A 21,281-nucleotide genomic window follows, 5' to 3' on the forward strand; every position below is an offset into this window, starting at 1 on the left:
TGTATCTAATGTAGTCACGAATGAGAATCGGTGTTTTCTGCTTGTAGGTGTGCACGTGTGCCTCTATGTGTAGGGGCGGAGAGGTGGAGAAAGCTCTTCTGGGCACTGGTTTGGGCGTTTTCGTCAGCTTAATCTCTCAACGAGCATTGATTAAATACCCACCGTATGAAGCTTGCTGTGTTGGTCTCCGAATGAAAACACTTGTGTTTGAGCCTTTAGTTACGTAGTTTTGGTGTTCTAGTTCATTTATGGTTGCAGTTTTAGTTTGCCATCGTTTGTATATACGGCAATAAATTCATTATTTTGTTTGTTCAATAAATATTTATAAAGGGTAATCGGGTAACCAGGACAGCTAGGTGGCACAGTGTGGTGGCTCTGGGGTTTTAAAGACTTCCTTCCCTTAGTGAGTTCAAATCTGGTCTCAGGCATCTCTTAGGAAACCCTCAGTTTCCTCATCTGTAAAATGAGTTAAGGAAGGAAATGGCAAACCACTTTAAATATCTTTGCCAAGAAAACCGCAAATGGGGTTAGGAAAAAGTCAGACATGACTGAAAATCACAATAGTCAGATAATCTGGGAAAGATTCAAAGTTGAGATAACAGATTGCTTGCCCTCAAAGAATTTTGAGTAATTGCCATTACTTACTCTGTGCCAAACAGGAAAACTCTAAAACTCTCAGGATCTTAGGAAATCATAGATTCAGAGCAGAAAGAGATCTCCGGATTCCCTCATTTTATAGATGATCTAATTAGCCTTGGTGCTCACACCTCATTAGTATCCTTTACACCTCTGATTGAAAGGTGGACCCCTCCAAATCCTATATTTAAGAAATCCCACATCAGGAATCATTTCATTTTTCATCAAATTCGGCATACTTTTGAACTTCTTTATTCAGTCGTTCAATCCTGTACATTTCTTAATGATCCAGGAGCATAGCACACCAGGCCCTTCAATCTTTCACTGACTCCTGAAATCTGTCCCAAGTTAACATCCATTGTTTCCATGATACTACCTATCCCTCTCATCTTCTGTCATTCAATCATAGCTTGTCTTTTCATTATGTGCCAAAGTATTTAAGCTTCATCTTCTATGTTGGATCTTTCAATAAATGTCCTGACTTAATTTCTTTAAGTATTGACTAATTAAATATCCTTGCTGTCTAAGGGAATCTCAAATGTCTTCTCCAGAGTTTATTGTTACATATTTGGAATCCTCTCTGATATCCTGCTGGGTACATGATAGTGTTTTGTTTTTGAAATTTTCCATTTCTGTCTCTTTTTTCTACTTTGTTTTTTCTTATTTTATATTTAATTTTAAGTAAATAAATAAATTTTTAAAATCTTCTCAGTACCATAATTCAAAAGCATCAGTTCTGTGGCACTCAACATGCCTTTGTAGTTCAACTCTTACAGTCATACTATTTCCTATTGGAAAAAACATAGTTTTGAATATATGGACTTTTGTAAGCAAGGTGATGAATCTGCTTTTTAGTTTGCTAACTTGATTTGTCATAGCTTTCCTTCCAAGGAGTAAACTTCTAATTTCATGACTACAATCACTGTCTGCAGTGATTTTTGAGCCCAGGAATATAACATCTGATATTGCTTCCATTTCTTCTCCCTCTATTTGCCAGGAAGTGATGAAACCAGTTGCTAAGATTTCGTTTATTTGGTATTAAGCTTCTGATTATTTGGTATTAAGCTTCAAGCTCTTCTTTTGCCCTTATCAAGAAACTTATTCTTCTCATTTCATTGGACATCTTTATACTTCTCCATTATTTTCCTCAGAACCCTCAACTTTGTGAGGTATCATCATCCTGAAAAATCTAATTAACCTTGATACTTACACTTCAGCAGTTCCCTCTTCCTTTGGATTGTGGAATCATCAATTCCAAACGATCCACTTGAAGTGGGAGTTTCAGGCCAGCCATTTCTTTTCATTTTTTCCATTCATTTCAGCACCCTCAGACATCTGAGTAATCCATTCTCCCCTTACTCCCCTTACTTTTCACCACACCCTCTCCCTTTTTTGCTTCCTTTTGTGATCTTCCTCATTAGATTGTAAATTCCTTGAGGGCAAGAACTATTTTTCTTTTTTTAAACAAATTCCCTATGCCAGGCTGGATCTGAATGTTGAAACCTTACAAGATATCTTGGGGTTTAGGGGCTAGATTTTCTTAAAGACCAAATTTCAAATTCAAATTATTCTGGCTCTCATTGATTGACCAACAAAAGATATTAGATCAAGTCAATTTGATCTTTGTTTTGGTCCAGATTGACTTAGAGTGAATATAAATGGAAACTGTTGTTCTCTCAGAAACCCTGAGGGGCCTTCTCTTTCTAGATTGATCTTTTTTTTTTTTTAATTAAATTTTTTTTTTGTAACCTGCTTCATTTCTTACTTAGCTTTAATCATTGAATGGGTGGAGCCTCATTCAACCAGATACCAGTTAAAGACCTTAACTTAAAAAAGGCCAAAGTCTCCCACTGTATCCGGGGCCATTTCCAGTAGTCCTGATCTTTAGCTTGCCACTAGACTGCAGATAGCTCTGGAGAAGAAAGTGAGGTGGTGACATTGCATAGAACACCCTCACTCCAATCCAATTTACCTGAATGTCATGACATCAAGTCCCTGATGTCATGGTAGTCCTCTTTGAGAATGAAGGACAAATAATAACAACAGAATATCACCAGTGCTTGTCACACAAGTATAGTGCCTAGTATATATTTCAGTTGTTCATAATCTCATTTTGTATTTTCTTGGTAAAGATACTTGAGTGTTTTACCATGTCCTTTTCCAGCTCATTTTACAGATGAGGAAACTGAAACAAACTGAGTAAAATAACTTGCCCAAGGATATCCAGCTAGTGAGTGTTTGAGGTCAGATTTGAAATCAGGAGATGAGGCTTTCGGACATCAGGCACCCTATCCATTGGGCCATCTACCTGGCTTCCATATAAGCCTGACACTTAGGCACTTAATAATAAATGTTTATTGAGTGACTAAGATAAAGAAAGAGAGGCTTAGGAAAATCAAGTAATGTGCCCAGAATCACTAAGGTAATAAGGGTCCGAGATGTAATATTTGAATCCAAGGTATTCCATTTCCATTTCATAAACTTGAGGAAGTCCATTACAAAGTTATTTATTAGAAAGTTTTTACATAAATCTGCTTATACAACTCCCACACATTGTTTCTAGTTCAAACCTTTATATTAACCTATTTCAAAGTATGAATGTATTTGCTGATATATTAGATAAAAATGATTGAACACAAAAAATTATGTGGTCTTAAATTTTTAGTAATAGTAATATAAGTTCTTTTCATGGATGTAGACTTCTTATTCCTTTCAAAAAACTGTTCACATCTGTTAAACTTCATACAGCCTTATAAACTTTTTTTTAAACTTGAATGTGAGTACAAAAGAACTGTCAGAGTCAAATAATTAAATTCTCTATATTTCATAACTCTAGAATTTTTATTTGTTACTTTCCCAAGGAGTTTAAACATAGGTTTGTGGTTAAAGAAAGAAAATAGAAATTTCCAAAGTGAAGGAAATTGCTGATGTTGATATAATCAAGAAGATCTGCAATCTACAAAACTTTGTTTTAGTATCTGGTTCTGTTTACAAGCCAGCCCATTGCTTTATTGAATTGGCTTTGGATACTTGGCTTAATTACCTTACACTTTTGTTTCTAGGCAGAACAGACAAAGGCAGAACAAACAAAAGAACAAATGTAGCCTTTCTATCCTATTCTATTCATCCTGATATTCCTTATAAATTTGCCTGGGGTGATCCATCCAACATACTGGAAGTTTTCCTAAGGGACACTAAAAATATTACTTTTTAATGATTGCTAGCTAGCACTTATATAGTACTAGTTTCTTACCAGTAACAAACTGGTAAAGTTTATTACAAATAATCAGCATAGCTTTATCAAGAAAAAGTCATTCTGGACTAAATTTAAAGTTTTAAGCCTCATTTTCATCTTTAATGGGTTAAAGAAACTACCAGGATAAAGTGGGATTCTTTGTGGATAAGGTCTACCAGGTGCCCTTATTTGAGGATGATATTATAATGAATGCATCAAGCCCCAGAATATCTTAGTTTTCAGGAAAAGAGCTGTAATCCCCCCAACCAAAAATTAAACTTGAAATACAAAAATTAAAAGGAGAAATCAATAATATTGAAAGTAAAAAAACTATTGAATTAATAAATAAAAACCAAGAGTTGGTTTTATGAAAAAGCCAATAAAATAGATAAACCTTTGGTAAATTTGATCAGAAAAAAGAAAGAGGAAAATCAAATTGATAGTCTTACAAATGAAAAGGGGGATCTTTCCACCAATGAAGAGGAAATTAGAGAAATAATAAGGAGTTACTTTGCCCAACTTTATGCCAATAAATTTGATAACTTAAGTGAAATGGATGACTTCCTCCAAAAATATAGGCTCCCTAGATTAACAGAGGAGGAGATAAATTGCTTAAATAGTCCCATTTCAGAAAAAGAAATAGAACAAGCTATTAATCATCTCCCCAGGAAAAAATCCCCAGGGCCAGATGGATTCACATGTGAATTCTACCAAACATTTAAAGAACAATTAGCCCCAATGTTATATAAATTATTTGAAAAATAGGGGATGAAGGAGTCCTACCAAACTCCTTTTATGACACAGACATGGTACTGATACCTAAACCAGGTAGATCGAAAACTGAGAAAGAAAATTATAGACCAATCTCCTTAATGAATATTGATGCTAAAATCTTAAATAAGATATTAGCAAAAAGACTTCAGAAAATCATCTCCAGGATAATACACTATGATCAAGTAGGATTTATTCCAGGAATGCAGGGCTGGTTTAATATTAGGAAAACTATTAATATAATTGACCATATTAATAATCAAATTAATAAGAACCATATGATCATCTCAATAAGTGCAGAAAAAGCATTTGACAAAATCCAACATCCATTCCTACTAAAAACTCTTGAGAGTATAGGAATAAATGGACTATTCCTTAGAATAATCAGGAGCATATATTTAAGACCTTCAGTAAGCATAATATGCAATAGAAATAAACTGAAACCTTTCCCAGTAAGATCAGGAGTGAAACAAGGTTGCCCACTATCACCATTACTATTCAATATAGTACTAGAAACACTAGCCTCAGCAATAAGAGCCGAGAAAGAGATTCAAGGAATTAGAGTAGGAAATGAGGAAATCAAACTATCACTTTTTGCAGATGACATGATGGTATACTTAGAGAACCCCAAAGACTCTGCTAAAAAGCTACTAGAAATAATTCAAAATTTCAGCAAAGTGGCAGGATACAAAATAAATCCACATAAATCCTCGGCATTTTTATATATCACTAACAAAATGCAACAGCAAGAGATACAAAGAGAAATTCCATTCCAAACAAATGTTGAGAGTATAAAGTATTTGGGAATCCATCTACCAAAGAAAAGTCAGGAATTATATGAGAAAAATTACAAAACACTTGCCACAAAAATAAAATCAGATTTAAATAATTGGAAAGACATTCAGTGCTCTTGGATAGGCCGAGCGAATATAATAAAGATGACAATACTCCCCAAACTAATCTATTTATTTAGTGCTATACCAATCAGACTCCCAAGAAACTATTTCAATGACCTAGAAAAAATAACAACAAAATTCATATGGAAGAATAAAAGGTCGAGAATTGCAAGGGAACTAATGAAAAAAAACTCAGAGGAAGGTGGTCTAAGTGTACCTGATCTAAAGCTATATTATATAGCAGCAGTCACCAAAACCATTTGGGTATTGGCTAAGAAATAGACCGGTAGATCAGTGGAACAGATTAGATACAAAGGACAAAAAAGGGTACATCTATAGCAATCTAATCTTTGACAAACCCAAAGATACCAACATTAGGGATAAAAATTCATTATTCGGAAAAAACTGTTGGGAAAACTGGAAATTAGTATGGCAGAAATTAGATATGGATCCACACTTAACACCATATACCAAGATAAGATCAAAATGGGTCCTTGATTTAGGCATAAAGAGGGAGATAATAAATAGATTAGAGGAACAGAGGATAATCTACCTCTCAGACTTGTGGAGGAGGAAGGAATTTATGACCAGAGGAGAACTAGAGATCATTATTGATCACAAAATAGAAGATTTTGATTACATCAAACTAAAAAGTTTCTGTACAAATAATACTAATGCAAACAAGATTAGAAGGGAAGTAACAAATTGGGAAAATATTTTTAAAAACAAAGGTTCTGACAAAGGTCTCATTTCCAAAATATATAGAGAACTGACCCTAATTTATAAGAAACTGAACCATTCTCCAATTGATAAATGGTCAAAGGATATGAACAGACAATTCTCAGATGAAGAAATTGAAACTATATCCACTCACATGAAAGAGTGTTCTAAATCACTATTGATCAGAGAAATGCAAATTAAGACCACTCTGAGATACCACTACACACCTGTCAGATTGGCTAAGATGACAGGAACAAATAATGATGAATGTTGGAGGGGATGTGGGGAAACTGGGACACTAATACATTGCTGGTGGAGTTGCGAAAGAATCCAGCCATTCTGGAGAGCAATCTGGAATTATGCCCAAAAAGTTATCAAACTGTGCATACCCTTTGACCCAGCAGCGCTACTACTGGGCTTATATCCCAAAGAAATACTAAAGAGCGGAAAGAGACATATATGTGCCAAAATGTTTGTGGCAGCTCTTTTTGTTGTAGCTAGAAACTGGAAGATGAATGGATGTCCATCAGTTGGAGAATGGTTGGGTAAATTATGGTATATGAAGGTTATGGAATATTATTGCTCTGTAAGAAATGACCAGCAGGAGGAATACAGAGAGGCCTGGAGAGACTTAAATCAACTGATGCTGAGTGAAATGAGCAGAACCAGAAGATCACTATACACTTCAACAACAATACTGTATGAGGATGTATTCTGATGGAAGTGGAAATCTTCAACATAAAGAAAAGCCAACTCACTTCCAGTTGATCAATGATGGACAGAGGTAGCTACACCCAGAGAAGAAACACTGGGAAGTGAATGTAAATTGTTAGCACTAATATCTGTCTGCCCAGGTTGCATGTACCTTCAGAATCTAATGTTTATTGTGCGACAAGAAAATGATATTCACACATGTATTGTATCTAGACTATATTGTAACACATGTAAAATGTATGGGATTGCCTGTCATGGGGGGAGGGAATAGAGGGAGGGGGGGATAATTTGGAAAAATGAATACAAGGGATAATATTATAAAATATATATATATAATAAAAATTATTAATAAAAAAAGGAGCTGTAATCAGAGAAATTTGACCCATAGAAAAGATAAAATTTATAAAGAATATTTCCCCAAATTTCTACATCCATTTGAAGGAAATCCCTATAGAGCTTGAAGTTCAGAATGCAAAACATACAATAAGTACAGAAGAATAATGAGTTGGGTTCAGAGTTGAACAGCATGAAGAGAGTTGAATATATTGCCTTTGAGAAATTATGAAACTCCTTTATGGATCTCAAACTTCCCATGAAAACAAAGGTTCAATTTTTTAAATCTAATTATTCTACCATTGTTGTTATGGCAATGAGTCATGGACTGCTTGCAAAGAAATAAAAGTAAGTTATCCTTTTGAACATGATGGAAAGGCACATGGTAGATGTGAACATGGTGCAACATATAACCAAAGAGGAACACTAAATAAAAACAGGAATAAAAGATATCATCAAAGAATTATATGATAGAAAGTGAAGGTAAATTGCTCTTCCAGCAAGAATAATAGAGAATTAGCTCCTCTAGTATCCCTAAAATGTAAGGAGAAAGAAAGGAAAACCTCTAGTACATTGAATGGATCCCCTCAGGCAAACTTATGGGGAGCGTCTGGATGAGTAGAATGGGATAGAGAGGCTACATTTGATCTTTTGTCTGTTCTCCTGCCTTTGAAGGAAGACTAGAAATGTCATTCCTTCAACTCTCCCCCTCCAAGAACTAATGCCCTTATTTGAGGTGCCCAAAGCTTTGATAGTCTCCACTTATGCCAGACACCTTAAGGAACCTATCTGAATTCCCTCCTCAGTGATTAACAAACTCCCCCTAAGCTTTGCCTTCTCCTTTCAATGATTCTGAACTGGTATAGGTCATCAGCCAAACCCTATTTTCTGTCCTCCATTGCCTGGTTTCTTATTTCCATTCCCTTTAACTCAATTCATCCACCCCCCAAGTTTCATTCAAAGTCCATCCATCCCTTTCACTGTTCTCAGTGAAATGACTGTTGTATATGCAACAAATCTTTCATTTTAAATCTTTTTCTTTGCCACTTCTATTTTTCTGGCTCTCACAGAGGCATGATTGCCTCCTGAAGAGTCTTCCTGGACACACCTTCCCTTGTGAATACACTTTCTCTTAAACCCCTATCCTTTTTGGTTGAAGTGAGTGAGTTGGAGTACTTGCAGCTCCTCATTACCACTTCTGGGCTCTCCTTCTACTGCTAGTATAACTCTTCTTTGTGGTTCATTTTCCTTGGAGGTTTTTCTGCTGACTTCTAGGATTATCTTCTCTCCCTTCTTCCCTTTATGAGTTGAGTATATAGCTAATAATTTTTGTCTTCTTTCCAATTCCTGCTCTCCTACCAGGGAAATTCAGCATATATTTTGATGCTCAGATATCTTAGTTTCCAGTCCTTTCATTTATTTCACATAACCTATTCCTCCACTCCATTTCAGCTGCATTCAAAACTCTTGGCGTCATTTACAAATGTACCACTTCCCTGTTAATGAACTTTGCAATACTTTTCTCTAATCATAATCTATTTGTGATTTCCCCTCTCTTTCTGCCTTGCAACTCCAAATCTCATTCCTCATCCTTACAGGAATTTCCAAACTCTTGATCCCTCAGTTTTTCCCCAGGCTATTATTCCCATGCTAGTTATGTTTTCTTTACTTTCCCATCTTGATTTCTTGGTGAATCAATTCAATTCTACATTTTCTTCTTTCCTCTCTGGTCACTTCCCTCTTTATCTTATCAAAGAACTTGTTTGGGGCACCAAGTCTCATCTTGTATTATTTCCACAATCTGCTGTCTTCACTCTTATTCATCTGCTTCTGAATGAGCCTGGAAAAAATTACAAAACTATGATGACTGGGCCTACTATAAATTTATGATCCATAATCTTAACTGGGCCTTTACTCTGGCAAGTCAGTTCCTTTAACAATATCATAAGTACTTCACTCAAGTAGTTAGGTGGTGCAGTGGAGAGTGTGCTAGCTCTTAGGAGGAATAAGTTCAAATCCAGTTTTAGTCATGGACTAGCTGTGTGACTTTTGCCAAGAAAACCCCAAATAGGGTCCCAAAAATAGGATGTGACTGAAACAACTGAACAATAAAAATTACACACCATCTTACTTACCATTTTGGCATATCCAAATCTTTTCATTCCTCTTCAGTTTTCCAATAGCTACTCCTCCTACCCATTCATATTTCACTGAAAAATTTCAGGCAATTCTGAGAATTTCCTGTTTCCCCTTTCTTGTCTTTGTTCACCCAGATTAGATACTTTCTGCAACTATCTTCTTTTTCTCTTTCTCAAATGAAGAGGTTATTCTCCTTGCCAGGGTTTATCCCTCTCAATGTACATAGTGATTCTATTCCCCATTTCATCTTTTTTAGCAGATTTTTCTTCTGTCATCCTTCCTCTCTCACTTATTAATTGCTCTCAATCTATTGGCTACCTCCTTATAGCTTACACACATGCCCATGTCTCTCCCAACCTAAAAAATCAAAACAATAACAAAATCTCTCACTTCATCTGTCCAGCTTCATTAGCCATCATCCAATTTCTCCCTTCCTTTTTTAATGCTAATTTCTTCCAATAATTCAAGTATCTACTCAATAATTAAATACATACTACGTGTCAGGCACTATAATAAGAACTGGGGATACAAATAAGAAAAAGAAAGACAATCTTTGCCTTCAAGAAAGTTATACTCTTATGGGAAAAGAAAACACAGAAAAGGAAGTTTGGAAAGTGTTCAGGGAGTATCCAAATCAAGGAAAGCTTTGGGAAGAATTAAGTGCTCCACCTTCTACTTTTCCAGTCCTAGGGAGAGGAAGCTGAAGAAGTATCTGAATATCTAAGATTGAGTTATCAGCATGAGTAGGATTAGAAGTGATAAGTTTATTCTGAAAGAGATACCTTTTTTATGGAGTTGAAATCAAAGGGAGTTGAAGATGGAAAGTGTATTGACAAAGTTATCTACATCACTGCCTTAATTAATATTATTTTAACTCGTTCCTTAACCCTCTATACCTTGGTTTCTGACCTCACCAATTCACCAAGACATCTCCTTCCAAAAGTTAACAATGATCTCTAAATTGTCAGATCTAATGACCTTTTTTCAGTCTTTATCCTTCTTGATCTTACTGCAGCTTCTGATAGATGTTAATCACTCTGTTCTTGATACTTTATTCTCTCTAGGTTTTAGGGACACTACTCTCTCAGATCCTTTGCTAGATCTTTGTGTAGGTCATGCATGGTAAATATGAGTGTCCCCTGAGGCTCTATCCTGGGACTTTTCCCCTTTCTCAGATTAGCCAGGCTTAACTTTATATCTTCAGCTATTCATAGCTATTTCAAATTGAAAGTCCCTCAGAAATTTTTAACTCAATATGTCCAAAATTGAATTAATTCTCTTTTCCCCTAAGCCCTCTCTCCTTCCCAAATTTCCTATTACTATCAAGGACATCACCATTCTCCCAGGCACTCACGCTGGTAACCAAGATATAATCCCTTCTTCATATCCTCTCTTGTCAAGTCCTGTTATTTCTGCTTTTGTAACATTTCTCATTTCTTATAATGGATATGCTGCAGTCAATTTGTAGATTTGATTCGTAGCTGATTGTTAAATTTTCAGCATCAGTACTTACATCTTGGAAATCAGCAAATGTTTCAAATGAGAACTTTATTTATTATTATGTTGATTGTCTAGATTTAAGAAAATGATAGAAAAATATTAATAATTCAGAAGAAGCTAAAATTGTATTCTGACTATTCCCCCCCCCCCCGAAGGCTATTAAACATTTACCAGCACATTCCTTTTCATAAGCCTCTGAGCCCTTCTCTTCTCTGATACTGCAGCCATCCTGATAAAAATCCTCTATACCTCATACCTGGACTATCATAATAATAGTCTGCTGGTTGGACTCTGTGCCTCAATTTTTTTTTTTTTTGCATTCCAGGCCATCTTATATTTAATTATCAAGTTAATCTTTCTAAAGCATAGATGTAACAATGACCCATCTTCAAAATACTTTTTACTTCAAAGCACTGAAAAACTGACCCTCTCCTATCATTGTAATCTTTTAATATCTTGCTTCCTTGTGTTTCACCCCACCAGAAACATTGACCTGCTTGTTGTCCTAGCACAAAATACTCCTTTTCCAGAATCTTGCCATTTTCACTGGCTATGCCCCATGTCTAGAGCCACATATTTATTATACCACAGTTTCCAGACTAATGGGAGAAATTATAAATGTATATGTACATACATATAAGCACATTTATAAATATTTAAAAGATACAAAATTTATCAGTACATATATGTGTATGTATGCATACATACATATATATATACATAGAGGTATCATGTGCCACACATACATATATGTGTATATTTGCACATACATGCACCCATACACATATAAATTAGATTTAAGCAGAGAGTTTGATAGTCATGCTAGTCTTTCTTTTCTCCTATGTGAAGGAGTTTGTATTAACAAATCATACAGTTAATTTAATTCAGAATTTAAAGAATTATTATTAATAGTTCCACGTCAATTTTATAAATAAGGAGTATAGAGAGTTGTACTTGATCCTCTTGTTAATATTTTTAATCACTGAATAAAAATAAGGTATATATTGAATTCCAAATAATCTCAACAGTTTACAATGTTGGGCCAAATATTTTAACATAAAGTTTCATAGGAATAAATGCAAATTCCTACACAATTTAAAAAAAAATCAGTTTGCGTATTGCTTCTGTATTAGAGGTGGAGTTCTGTTCAGACAAGAACTCATCTGAAAAACATCTTGGGATTTGATGCACAAATGGTCCAGAATGATAATTCAGTCTAGCATGCAGTAAGAAAGGCATAGATAGTTGGGCTGTATTTTATCCTGGTCTGATTACATTTAGAATATTGTATTCAGTTCTGGGCTCTACATTTTAAAAAGACATTGATAAGCTTGAAAAACATCCAAAATGGTGAGGAGTGGGACAAGAATAGCTGCCTCCAAAAATCTGTTGATATCAAGCCTGAAATATTTATTTTGATTGGTTCAATTGTGCTCAACTAAGAGCAAAATTTGGAATTTCAAACAGGTAGTTTTAGGCTTGAGGTAAGGTGAAAAATGCTCCCCTTTAATCAATATTTTTCCTTGTTGAAATTCTACTTATCCTTTAAGGTGCAGTTCACATTCATACTCTTCCATAACAGTTTCCTGTTTCCAACTATCCCATATTAAAAAGAATCATCTACTTATCGTACCTCTCACATGCACTTATATTTTTCTTGTATTTATTTGTGTGCTTTGCCCTTGGTAAGTGCTTGATAAATATATGTTGAATGAATGGTATAACCTAGGAGCAAAAATCCATTATTATTTTGTAGGTCTATAAACAGTTAATCTGAAGTATGAGTAAGGTTATCAGATATGAAAAGGTGTTATCCCAATCTTCACTGCCAAAGAACAGCAGGATCCTAATTCTCTAGATGTAGTAATAAACACTAAAATATCTGATATGAATCTTAGTTATGCAAGAAAAGTGCATAGGAAGAGGTTGATGTGTCATGTTGGGCTTAAGGAAGCAAACTTTCAAGGACACTGCATTGCAGGGTATTCATGTTATTCCTTTAGCTCTGTGGCCTTTGGATGACTGGATGAACATTAATGCTGCCAAGTGTTCCCTCACCAGACATTTGATAATCAGATAAAAATATAAGGGCAGGTGTCAGCGAAGGCAGCAGGGAAGAAGTAGACTAAACCTACCAGAAAAGGAACTGGAAATTGGCCCTAGTAAACTCCAGCTCAACTAGCTGGCTATTTCTGTTTGATTTGTTGAAATACTGAAAGAAAACCTTAATGTGAAAAAAAGAAAACCAAGGAAAGTTTGTGACTTTCATCAGAACACAAACTACAGGGGTTAAAAACAATTATGGATGCATTAAATATGGTACTAGGGGTACTCCTGTGGACTAAATCATTTAATGCACCCCTTCTAAGCATCCTGAACAAAATTAGAGATTGGGTTAGGCCTCGGAAAATAAGATTAATAATTTGAAGTGTATCCATAATTCCATTTCTATTGGTGTGGGATGGACTAGAAACCAGATCTAGATCAGAGACATTCCTGTCTATTTTGGTGTTATGTTTGATCTGAGAAGCAGTGCAGCAAGGAGAATACAGAAGCCAACTTTTCCCTCCTCTTTTGAAACTGGCTTCCTCCCTAAGTAGAGCAATTCTTGCCCCCTTTTTTTTATGCCCATTGGTCTTAGAACTGTTTTGTCAACTTAATATTTACTTGAAACACAGAAGTTAGAAATACACTTTTAAAAAGCAATAGCACAGCATTTATTTCCATTTGTGAACTGACATCTTAAAGAATGCTTTGATTAAAAAAATTATTTTCTTATTTTATGCTGTGAGCTGTATCACAGCTAAAAAGAAGTGCCTGTATTTGTGTGTGTTTCAATTTAGTTTGTTTGTAGTTTCAATCTAGTTGGCTTTTTTTTTTTTTTTTACCACATTTTCTTTATATTACATCTCTTCCCAAATATATCCTTTTCTGAAATTTACATTTAAAATAATTTTGGCTTGTTTGTTTTTAAACTTATCTTAATTATACCTTGGAAATCAGCAATGGATTTAACATGATATAAAGCAGAGAGCAGGTTTCTGTCAGCTAATAGAATTATATTTTATTATATTACATATTATTTAGTACATATAAAAGAGTTTGCTGAGGAAGTAGAAAATTTCAAAGATTTTGAGTTACTCTTATAATCATTGTATCTGCTTTATCCTTTATAAAAACATTGATAGGAAAGCAATCAACATATATTTATTGAATTCCTCTTAGTTTTGAAATTAATAAAAAAAATCAATTCCTATAATTACAGGGCTCCATAGATTGTTGAATTGGAAATTATTTGCCAGAATAATTGTATCCCAACAGTAGTCATTCATTTCCTTCACATTTGATTGTTTCAGTAATGAAAATAAATTTCTATTACCCACTTTCAATGTTCAAGATTCATACTTTCATTCAGAAAACACTTATAGATTTCTTAAGGTATCCTCTTCTCCTACTCTTTCAGCTTGTCCCATTCAAGAAATTTCTGCTCTTATCACATCTAACCAAGTTTTTGAGAAGGTAAGTTGCTGAGGATTATTATACAACTCATCTATTCCAACATTCTGTTCTCTCTCCTGTGGGGCCCCCACCCCCCTCCAAGTTACAACTCTTTTCTCCAGATCCAGGTCAACTACTGGACAAGAACATTTCCAGAATCCCATATTAGCTGAAACTTTATATAATGAGGGCTGTCCTCAGTATATAGCATATCATTGTACACAAGGATGAAGAGAAACAGAATAGACATTTTTAGTCTCTTCTACCTTCCCCCTACACAAATACCATTCTCCAAGGGAGAATTTAATTCTTGTTAGAAGGGGAAGCAGGAAGTTAAATTGTTTTGCTTTCCTCAGGGAGAAGGAATACTAGACTATAGTCCTATTTATGTCAATATGGAGGATGCATTTTTTAGGGTCAAGATAATTGCTGATCTTTGCTGGCTTTGTAGCTGAGACTTGGCGCCTTTCTAAATACCAATTTTGCAGTGAACATACATAGTGAATGGGTATCAAGGAAAATCCATTTGTCCAATTTACTAGCAAAACAAAAATCAGAGAAAGTATACATCTGACAATGTACAAGTCAATAGTGTGAAAGACCTCTCCCTTTGGGAACAAAGTAAACTCACTTCAACCAAAAGAGATTCCTCAAAGTCCAGTGTAACAAGTTGGTGATAGGGACATGATGGATACTGCCAGTTCTTCTCTTATTGTCTCCTTCTCAGAATCTTTTCCTTCAGCAACCTAAATTGGGGTTGGCCTTGTCTATCTTACCTCTTGATGCTGGAAGTCTAAAGTATCTGAAGTCTAAAGAAATGCAACAATTTGAAAAAAAGTTTGAAGAAGACTCAAGAGACTCAAGAGACTGCAGTTTTCTCATTTTCCACAACATTACCCCACTCATGACACAGATATGGGACACTGATCATTAAGGAGAACATCCCATATTAATGAATTTTAGGACGTGGGTTACATATAATTTCATTAGAAAATTTGGGAGATTATTCTGCAAATTCTTTTAATATAATCATATTGGTTCAGTTTATCCAGCAATTCTGCACAAATATACTTCTTTTCTTAACTAATTCTTCATCTACATTCAAACATCTGGTCTTTTTCATCACTTTCATTTGAAATTTCTATCTCTTCCACTTATATTCCTATGCAACTCAAAGGCATCCCCAGGTTCTCTTTATTGCACTTTCTCTCTGTCTCTGTCTATCTCTGTCTCTGTGTCTCTGTCTGTCTGCTCTGTAAAAACCTATTAAATTGTGACTTCATCTTCTTTAATGTAAACCTGTGCCTTTCACTCCTTTCCTTAATTGGTTTCTCTTTGAAGGAATAGTTTCCTTTTAAAATCTTTTTTTTCCCCAAACTGCTCCTTCTAATTGCTATTCCACCATCTGTTAACAATACCTTCTCTTTTGAAATCTGCTTGGTCTTTTCAATAAACTTGGAGTTCAAAGGACTTGGTTTGAATCCCAACTCTGTCCTAAATAGTTTTTATAGTGGGTTGGACAAATCAGAATTTCAGGATTTAGAGTTATAAGGACCTTTAGAGATAATCTGGTCCACTAATTTTTATCTGTGGAGAAACTGAGACTGAGACCCAACGAGCTAAGGTTACAAAGATAGTTAGCAGCAGATATTAATCTAAATACTCCTAACTCTGTGTGCTTTCAGAAAATAAAGTAATACTATGCTGTCACTTCACCTGAATCTCACTTTACTTATCTGCAAAATGGGGAAATGTAGGATTGTTAAAGTTTAAAACTAAAAATGGTATGTGAATATTAGTTATTCTTATTTCCATTACCCTTGTTTTATCTATTTTATTTATCTATTCATTTATTATTTATCTACCTACTGGTAGTAAGTATCTGGCACAGTAGAGAGAGTACTAATTTGGATTTAGACTTAAAAGACTCCCATTTGAATCCACAGTCTCCTACTTAATGTGTGACCTGAGGCAAGTTATTTTACCTTTCTGAGTCTCAGTTTTTTTCATCTGTAAAATGAAAATAATAATACTTGCAATACCCAACTCTTGGGGTTGTAGACAAAATACTTTGCAAATCTTAAAATGCTATAAAGATGTGAGCTATTATTGTTATCTCTGGGTAGCTTCAGGATTTATATCATTTTCCCAGCTACTTTGGAGCAACCATACCTGGAGACTTCAATTTTTATTTTTAGGATGATAATGATGATAATAATAGCTGAATTAGAAACTTCCCTTAATCCTTTTGTCACTCAACTTTATCATTTTTTTTACCTTGAACCTTTTTACTATTAAGCTTGTTGAAAGAAAAGTCCATGTTGCTTTCTTTTCTTTAATTCCATTTTATACTTTAATCCTTTAATGTGTTTTTATAAATATAGGATCATAGATTTGTTAGAAATCATCAATTCCTTTACTTTAGAGGTGAGGAAAATGAGGGGAAAAAGAAGGTAAGAAATTTGTCCATTATCAAAGTTAGCAAATGACTAAGGCAGGATTCTAACTAAGTTTTTCTGGATTCCGACTCATACTCTTATTATTTTTTGTCACCTACCTGCCATACCATTCCACTTAAACCTTTCTCTCAAAGGTCATCAAATGATATAATGTCCAAGTGCAGTGGTGTTTCTGAAGTCCTTATCTGCTTTAACCTCTTAGGTACATATAGATCTGTTGATTACAACTTGAAACCATTCCTCATTCTTTGCTGTTCTACTGAACTTAATTGGTTCTTCTCTTATCTCCTTATGTCACTTCTCTGTTTTCTTTACTGTTTTTACTTCCTAATCCCCAATTTTTATATTCCTTAGGATTCTCCCTTTTAGCCCTTTCCTTTTCCCCTTCCTGTAGTTTCTTCTTTGACAATTGTATCTAATTTTGTCACTTTAAGTATAACTATAATAATGAGATTACAAAGTATGAATTACAGTTTGGAGGCAGATAACTGCATAGTGGCAATTACTGATGGTTAGCCCTTCCTTGCTTTTGGCCTATAAAAGCAGTGTTCATAATTTCTAGAGATCTCTTGAGTGATTAACTCCACATTCTTTTCCATATACCTTCTTCCAGATAACAAGAGGAGGAGATTTTTCTTTCCCTTTTCCTTCTCCCAAGGGGAGGTAATGTGACATTGTAGTAGTCCATAACTATGAGAGACATGTGTTTATTATGTACATTGCCTGAGAAGAGAATTTCAGGACACTCCTAATAAATCCCAGTCTCCTCTGAATATGTGTGTGTGCATGTGCGCACGTGTGTTAATGTGTATGTGGGGGGGGGGGTGGTGAGAGAAGGAAATGGATTTTAAATTCACTCACTAGGCAATGTGATCTTAGAATATAGTTTCCTAGAAGGGAAGAATGATTTTCTGGCCAGTACTAGTTGTGGGAAGGTAACTAGATGATATGGTGAGTAGAATAATAGACCTGTATCAGAACAGCTCAACTTCATGAATTCAAATCTAGCCTCAGACTCTAGCTGTGTGGTCCTAGATAAGTTACTTAACTCTATTTACCTCAGTTTTTTCATCTGTAAAATGAGAAGGAAATGGTAAGCTATTCTAGTATCTTTATCAAGAAAACCCCAAATGGGGTCATAAAAAGTTGAACATCAATAAACCACTCCTGGGAATTACTTAGAGGATAACTCCAAGTTCAAGAATTGGGCCTTTCAGAGAACAAATTTCTAGTGAAGTATACTGTTGGGAGAACAACAAGGATGGTCCATATGGTTCTTACATAACATTCTATTTGAAGAGCAAAGCTAGTGGCTGAAATAGATGGTACAGGTCTGATGAGAAGAGGTTTGCTTATACAGTATCCCTAAGAGTCATAGCAGTTTCCTATGCTTAGAGTCTCCTAAAAGGTAAATATGGCTTGAAAATTACAGAATAAGCAAACCTCTTCCCAAACCCTTTGGTCTGAGTAAAAGAATGGGGGAAACTGAAAGACTATTTGATTTATATTTATGTATTTGTTTATAGTTGCTGTTAACATCTCATCTGAAGTGAAATAAAAGATGTATTATACCCAAGAACTATACTGAGCATTGAATGCCATCATAGGATTTGGAGACTCTATCATCTACCTTTGGGAAAACCTAGACATGGGCTATACTTAAAGTATGTGATTTTTGTTTTTTAAATTTTGGAATCTTTTCTAGATTAATTGGGGCAACAAGTTAAGTAGATCCTTTGGGGTCAAGTTCTTAGGATTCTACCTCTTATGAGCCAAGAATTCTTATAGTGAGTGGATTGGGACTCAGAACCTAGTTTACAAATTGTGTATAACCCCCCCCCTTTTTTTTCTGAGGCAATTGGAGTTAATTGATTTGCCCAGGTCACACAGCTAGGATATGTTAAGTATCTGAGAACAGATTTGAACTCAGGTCCAAGTGTCTGAGGTCATATTTGAACTCAGGTCCCCCTGAGTTCAAGGCTGGTGCTCTATCCACTGTGCCACGTAGCTGCCCCCTATAATTTATTTTATTAGATTGTAACTTTGATGTTAACTGGAATTGTATTCTATTTTTTTGTATCTTCTATTATCTCTAAGTAACCATTTAATGAATATTTCTTGAATGAATCAAGAGAGGGAAGAAAAATAAAAGCAAGAGAAAAAGGTTGTGAAGCTGGCAATATGGCAACAGTGAAACAGTGGAAATAATGTTGTAAATTAAGAGACACTTAATTTCTCACTCTTTTGCTCCATAATAGTTGATTTTACCTTAAAGGTAACATTAGTAAGAGGTGTTGCTTTCATTTATGAGAAAGAGCAGACTGATAAAGCATATGGACCAATCATTGTTCTTTCTTTCCTCTTCATTTTTTCTTTTCTTCTTAATTCTTAATCTTATAATAGCTCCTGCAAAGAAATCTCCATTCTAGAAAATAGGCAAACAATAAATGTTTGCAGCTTGTTTGGTTATTGGGTGTGTGCTTCAGTGCCTAACCGTTCATTTTTGGTTTAATCTTCTTGAAATGTTATAAAAATGTTTTCATGTAATTTTGGAATTAGAATGAAATAATTATTTGTATTTCTGAATAAAATTCCTCCTGGAAGGTGGACCTGCTAGGTGATAGATTATTTTTGGTCACAGCAACTCAGTGAAAATTGACTACTAAGGCCATTATCAAAAATTTTTTTTGAAGAAAGAAGAGGAAAATAATTGTTGCTCTAAACTTGTGTCTAATTCTCTTGTTTTGTGTGACTACAAATAAATCCATTTCGAGTTAAGGGGAAAAAAATAATGTTGACTATATAACATCTTTTTTAATTCCACAAAGGACTTAGAGTCCTGTGATTCAGGATGATAAAGCTGAAATATCACTTTAAAATGGAAATGGGAATTTTTAAGGTTACCAATCTTTGTGTAAAAAAGAAGATATAATTGAGGCTGTTCAAGACATTCCCTTTTTATTATCTTGCGTTGCATTAAGCACAATTAAGTTCAGTTTTAATCAACTGCAAAATGACAATCAAGAGCTTTTCTTTTACAAGTAGATTTTGGTGAATTATTTTTAACTCATAGTTTGAGCTTAAGAAGTGTCACATCATGGAGAGCTGGTCAGTAACCAGTATCTGGAGTATCCGAAGTTTGGAAATAGTTTAGTTGGCTCTTTGATGGCCTCCAGCCATCAACATGCCACAGAGAGTTACACTGAAAACAGTATAGTTACTGGTTGGATTACCATGAAAAAAAAGAGAAAGAAGAAAAGCCAAGAGGGTCATGAATGGTCAAAGAAAGCAAAGGTCACACTCTATCATAAACACCATAAATCTTCTCTTGCTGAGAAGATTCAGATGGAAAAGACTATCAAGATGCATGAAAAGAGAAATACCAAGAAGAAGAATAATTTTTAAAAACTCCTCAAGGAGCAATGCCTGCATACTTCTAGATAGAGACAGTCTCAAGCCAAAGTCCTTTCCAACATGATTAAACAGAAATGAAAAGAAAAAGCTGGTAAATGGGAAGTACCCTTGCCAAAAAATTTAGGCCTAGGGAAAAACAGAAGTGTTAAAAATTATACATACAGGAAAGAGAAAGAAGAAGGCTTGGAAGAAAATGGCTACTAAAGTCAGCTTTGTTGGGGATGACTTTACTTGAAAACCACCAAAATATGAAAGATTTATTAGAACAATAAGTTTGTGTTTTAATAAGACTCATGCATTTCATCCTGACCTTAAAGCTACTTTTTGCCTACCCATACTTGGTATGAAGAAGAATCCCTCCTCCCTATTATATACATCTTAGGGTGTTATTACCAAAGAGACTGTCATAAAAGTGAATGTGAGTGAGCTGGGTCTTATGACACAAGGAGACAAAAGTTATCCAGGGAAAATATGCACAGGTTACCAACAATCTAGAAAAAGATGGATGCATAAATGCTTTCTTACTTGTTTGATTGACTTACTGAATGAAGTTTTACATCTTTGATGATAGTTAAAGATTCTACAATGTATCAAGAAAACCACAACAGTTACTATATTCAACAGTCACAAAACAAACCCAAAGACCCTGTTCTACACTTTGATTGTTTTGATTTGAAGTTAACTTAGAAAAGAGATGAAACACTGTTTTCTTTTATGAGATTTTTTCCCCATTTAGGAATGGTAATAATTAAAAAAAAAAAGCTTGTCGCTACAAAAAAATACTGTCACATTGCAAAACTAGAACAGCTGTTGAAAATCCTATATTTTATGAGATCACAGCTTTTGAAAGGAAGAGTGTAATAGGCTTTAAATAGAGAAAATTCTGATTGAGCATGGATTTGGTCTTTAATTTTACATTTTAAAAATAAGTTACATGCTACCAATGCCTTGTGTGGTTGCCTGCCA

At 34.7% G+C, this 21,281-nt stretch overlaps 1 pseudogene; it reads left to right on the top strand.

Annotated features, from left to right (window-relative positions):
- Positions 1-65: 65 nt before the first annotated feature.
- On the top strand, positions 66-20,848 carry LOC141549747 (ribosome biogenesis protein NSA2 homolog; annotated as a pseudogene).
- Positions 20,849-21,281: the final 433 nt, after the last annotated feature.

The sequence above is a fragment of the Sminthopsis crassicaudata genome, chromosome 1 (genome assembly GCF_048593235.1).
Source record: "Sminthopsis crassicaudata isolate SCR6 chromosome 1, ASM4859323v1, whole genome shotgun sequence".
In the NCBI taxonomy this organism is placed as follows: domain Eukaryota; kingdom Metazoa; phylum Chordata; class Mammalia; order Dasyuromorphia; family Dasyuridae; genus Sminthopsis; species Sminthopsis crassicaudata.